Raw genomic sequence first — 6,020 nt, forward strand, 5'->3', positions numbered from 1 at the left:
AAAGGCAAAGGTCTCCACCTCCTCCTCCTCCATTGGCTGGTCCTGGGTCTGGGTTTCCTCAGGCATCTAGGCTGAATGAGTGAGCACGCACTGGACGAAGGCGACCGCACCATACCGGGACTCTGAAGCGACTGGGTGTTTCTAAAACTTCCTTTGTCAATGCAATTAATCTGAATCTCTTCACTTTAGCCTTAGGCAAATTCCTCAGACAAGGGCAAAAAGTAGCCACATTCTTTACCAAAATACCACTAAAACAATCTCTAGGCCATATATTGAAATTTTTCACTGGCACCTTTTGGCATACATTCACACAATTAAAATCATTCTCCATCTTCATACTAGGATAGCCCATTAAGCACCGTTTAAATTATTCCACTGCTTTCCAAATCCAAAGTCCCCAAATCCACATTCTTTCAAACAAAAGAATGGTCAGGTCTATCACAGCAATACCTGACTCTGGGTATCAATTTCTGTCCTGGGTTTTACTTCTGTGAAGAGACACCATGACTAAGGCCACTCTTATAAGGAAAACATTTAATTGGGGCTAGCATACATGTTCAGAGGTGTCTTAGTCAGGGATTCTATTCCTGCACTAACATCATGCCTAGAAGCAACGAAGGGATTTATTCAGCTTACATTTCCACACTTCTGTTCATCACCAAAGGAAGTCAGGACTGGAATTTAAGCAGGTCAGGAAGCAGGAGCTGATGCAGAGGCCATGGAGAGATGTTACTTATTGGTTACTTCCTTGGCTTGCTCAGCTTGCTTTCTTCTAGAACACAGGACTATCAGCCCAAGGATGGCACTACCCACAAGGGGCCGTCAACACTTGATCACTAATTGAGAAAATGCCTTACAGCTGGATCTCATGAAGGAATTTCCTCAAGGAAGGCTCCTTTTTCTGTGATAACTCCAACTTGTGTCAAGTTGACACACAAAACCAGCTAGTACAAGAAGTTTAGTCCATTATCATCAAGACAGGAACATTGCAGCATCCAGGCAGGCTTGGTGCAAGAGGAGCTGAGAGTTTTACATCTTCATCTGAAGGCTGCTATGGGAATACTGTCTTCCCAGGCAGATAGAATGAGGGTCTTAAGCCCACAACCAAAATGACACGCCTACTCCAACAAGGCCACATCTGCTAACAGTGACCCACCTTGGGCCAAGCATAAGCAAACCACCAGAGTTTCTATTTTCTTTCTGTTCTTCTGGCCTTTCTGGTCTGGAGCTCTGGCATCTGTTGTGAATCTAGGTCTAGCAGGGAGTAGCCAAATGAGTTGGGGGCTGGACTTCTGGCAATTAGTGTGGAACAAGGTAATGAGGAGGTATGGGGAGATTGGGGAATAGTGCCATGGGACACTGAAAAAGTAGAGAAGGTTTTCATGAAGGCAGACCATTCAGATTTCTGGCAGGTGGGGAGTTCTCTGTTCCAGTAGGGAGTTTCTGCTGGAGTTCTGTCAGTAGGAGAGTACTCCGATCCAGCAGAGAATCTGTCAGATTTTATCTACCCATTTTCTTATTTTTCTACTTCATGTGTCAATTAGTGATGTTTGACATTGAGGTTATTTTATTTATTGATATTTTACTGAATTTTTAAAATATTTATCAACTTTTTAGAATTATGGATTCCATGCTCTATTTCTCATCTAATTCATTGAATTTCTCTTTTAAGTTTTAGTATCCTTACTTTATTAATCTGTTTATTTCAGGTCAGATATCATTATTAAAACTGGACTTGTGAATTTATTGTCCAGAATTTCAAATGTTTCAATATTTTGGCTATTGATGACTTATGAAAATTTGGAGAAACCTTGGATTTTTATACTTCCCATACTATTTGTGCAGATATTGGGGCCCATACTTCTTCCAGTTTTAATTGGGTCCTATATAGTGAACAACATTCTTTTAAGTTTACAACAATGACTAACACCTAACAGAGAAAAAGCAGCCCCAATTAAATGTTGTCCTTTGTAAGCATTGCCTTGTTCATGGAGGAAGAGGAGGAGGAGACAAGACTGGAAATAAAAATAGATCAAAGTAGGAAAAAAAATCATTGTGAGGGTCTGAAAACTAAAACAATAAATAAGAAGGCAAATCTTAAGGCTGGGTAATATTTCTTCTTTTATTAGGAGATAAAGTCCAGTTTCCAGCGTCTTCCTATGATATTCAGTTACTTGAAAAGGACAGGAAGTGAGAGGAGACTGAGTCCTTTCCTCTCTTGAAGTCTAAGTAGGTTAGGGTAGAAAAGGGGTGCTGAGAGGATGAGCTTTATCCTGCTGTTCCATGCTTGCACATTGCTATGAGTACTGTGAACTGATTTTCTGCCAGTGCTTCTGTATCCAGACACCAGAATGTAGGGTAGGTATCAGAGAACACCTGAGAATCCCCATACTGGATACCCTGTCTCACAATGTGGGGATGACCATGAAAAATGCCCATGGTACCAAGAGCCTTTGACATTCTGATAATATGCTTTTGAAACAAGCAAGCAAATTGCACTGGTACATGAGGCAATGGACACTGAGTGAGTCCTCATATTCTGGCCATACTGGGTATTCACATAGAATGTTCTCTCCATAGGGCAGGCTGAAGTTCTGCAAATACTGGCATCCCTCCCTCAGTTTTTCTTTGTAGTGCAATCTCCCCACACTCCCCTTAAAGAAACTGCACTGAGCATTGGGGATCTAAATCTCATCCAGTTTTCTTGGCTCGAAATGTTTTTCTGGGGTTTATTTTGTTTAGCTGATGAAGATAAGGAAGCCTGTAACCTGGACGTGATAGGTTTTTTCCTGGCTGGAAGATTTGATGATAAAACTCATTCAAGATTATTTTCTGTAGCAGCACCATTGAGCGTATGCTTGCACAGTGGCACACTATTGATAGAGCTCGTCTAGGCAGTGATTTCTCTTTCTGTTGAGCCCTGTTTTGAAGAGACCATTCTGCTCTTTTCTACAACATTTTTTTGTGTCCTTTTATTTTAGGACCCACTTAGTCCATTTGATGTTGTTTATATGAATTTGTATATACAGACATATAACAATAAAAGTTATAGAAGAAGAGATCATGAATTTAAGGAATGGAGAGTACTTGGGAGGAGCTGGAAGTGGGGAGGGAGGAGCAGAAATTATTCAAATACAATAATCAGGAATTTAAAGGAAAACAAAACAAAAATTTAAAAAACACCAGGAATACAAACATAGAAGTCCTTGATTTGGGTGTTGCCATTTTTCAGTGCAATGGTTTGAATATATTGTCACTCAGTATCAGAAAGTAAGTTGATCTTATATCTATAATTCAAAAAAATTATACTAACCATGCTTCAAACCACAAAGAATTATAGTTCATAATGGCCAATTTTTGACTTGTTTTATAGTCCATCAAGATGGGAATATCACCTTAGGGTACAATTTGGTTTTCCTTATCATGAAAGTCTGACACCATTAGAAACTTCATATAAATAAAAAAAATGAGCCCCCTGCAGAGGTAATGAGAGCAAATATATTCAATCTTCCTTCTGATGTGTCATTCTGACTCTTTTGACAGTTGAAGATACAAAATTACAACCAAATGCCTTTAGCACAGGAAGGAAAAATGCAAGCATTAAGCAAATTTCTTCACATGAAATAATTAATAGTGTGCAAAGATTCGACTCAGTGGTTTTTAAAATGTAAGAATCTGATATAAAATATGTAGAATTACAAAAGCATAAGCATATGCCACAAGAATGACTGAGAAAACAGACTCACACACTCAGTTTTGTTTGCTTTAACTGCATTCATTTACTTTTTTATTCTTCTCTCATACATTACATCCTGATGGCAATTTCCCATTCCCCAGCTCCTGCCCTTCTCTTCCCCTCAAATCTACCCATCCCCTCCCCCCAGAAAAGAGCAGGCCTCCGAGGGATATCAACCAAAAACTGCATAGCAATCTACAGTAAGACCAGTCACATACCATCCACGCTGGGGTTTCACAAGTAAGTAAAAGAGTCTGGGGTGCCCCTCCCATTAGAATTTTCTACAAGAACACCAATCAATCTGTCATAGCACACATGCAGAGGTTCTAGGTCAGACCCCTACAGGCTCCCTAATCTCTGCAAATTTCTGTGAGTGCGGGTCAATAGGTTCTGTGGGTCCAGTTGTCCTGGTGTGTTCCAGATCTCTCCGCTTCCTCTGATACTTCTTCCCCCTCCTGTGCAGGACTCCTGAACTCAGCCTAATGTTTTGCCTTCAGGACTCTGTGTATATAGAGAGACAGTGATTAACAGCAACTCATGCTCTTCAAGAAGACCTGATTTTATTTTTCCAGAACTCAGGGCAGGCAGCTCACAATATAACTCCAGCTCCAGGAGCTGCAACACCCTCTTCCTGCTTCAGCGGGCACTCCACCCATGCTAAATATTCACACACACATGCAAACATTCACAAAATTAAACGAATAAACAAATCTTATTTATAAAGAAGTAAAAACACAAAGCATATTATGAGTTATAAAAATGATCTTCTTTATTTTCTTGATTTGTAGAAGTGACAAAATTGTTGTCTGGGTGTAAATGACTTCTTATATAAAAGTAAGAGACAAAGGGGAAAAATGCAAAGATACAGAATGCTTATTAACTGAACCACTGAATTCAGATCAGCCTACTCTGAAGATGTTTTAATTAAAATTCAACACAAAGGCCTTGCAACATGAAAAGGTGATTTGAATGTAGGTGTTTTCTTAAAGTTTATTTTAATTTTGACAGTAGTACATTGTTAAATATACAGATAGAATTGAAACTGAGAATTGAAGAAAAATGTTTCTTATTCTGCTCTTGGTGGTGGTGGTGGTGGTATATGTGTACATGTGTATTTATAGATGTGGGGGTCACACGTATATGTGCTTGTGCATTCAGCATCCTAAGACAATCTTGAGTAATAACTATCTCACCTTGTATTTTGAGACAGAGACTCTTGCTGGCATAGAGCTTCCCACATAAGGTAGGATGGCTGATGGGAGATTTTAAACAGAAGAAATATTGAGGGATATGGAATCTTCCTATCTTCACTTGCCCAGTGCTGGGACAAAAGTATGTGTACAATATCTGGATTTTTTTATATGTACACTCGGGACATTAAGCTCAGTTCTCCATGCTTATGTACCAAGAATTTTACCAACAGACCTCAGCCACAAATAGTTATTTGCAATAAGGCACTCAGTCGTAATGCTCCCATCCATGTCCATGACTCATATCTCTGAAGACTACATTTTCATTGGAGCAAATTTCTAAAGAGCTCTTCTATTTTAAGTTTCATATTTTATGGTTCTTGTGCTCCATCTGTAAGTCAGTAGTAGCTTCTGATTAATTTCATTACATGGCCAGGGGTGAAGCAGATGTTTTTGTTGATTTTATTCGTTTGATTTCATCTTAGTGCCTCCTATAATGCAATTCACAAAAGCAGATGTTGCGAATGCTTGCTTATCATTAGGAACAGAGAGTATTTACATAGATTTTTTACTTTAGTATCTTATAACTTTTGATAAATACATCTACTTAGACTCTAAAAACCGAGTAATTTATAATAGTTATTTCATTCATCACAGTAATATAATACAATTTTTACTTATATTTAATTTTTAGATGGTGAAATATAGTATAAAAATGGGGCTAAGAACTACCTCATACTCTTTTGAAGGGAAAGACAAGAGTCAGATAATATCACAGATGTGCCAAACTCTAAAAACTGGGCATGAAACTCAAGTACTACCTTCCAATAAAAAGAGAAAACACACATGTGCCATTTTATGGGTAGAAAAAGTGTTCAGTGAAGTAAAAGGGTATTTGTAATTTTAAAAAGAAAATTATTAAAAATAATAGATATAAATGAAAATTTCCTTAAGTTGTGAAGTTTTATTTACCCTAAGTCTACAGCAAAAAATATCATACACAATGGTAGCAAAATATGATTTTAACATAAAATAATGGTGACTAGGATCTCATTTATACTGAATTACTTTGTATATTAAGACCTTCTGTAGCA

Source organism: Mastomys coucha, unplaced genomic scaffold, assembly GCF_008632895.1.
Source record: "Mastomys coucha isolate ucsf_1 unplaced genomic scaffold, UCSF_Mcou_1 pScaffold23, whole genome shotgun sequence".
NCBI lineage: Eukaryota > Metazoa > Chordata > Mammalia > Rodentia > Muridae > Mastomys > Mastomys coucha.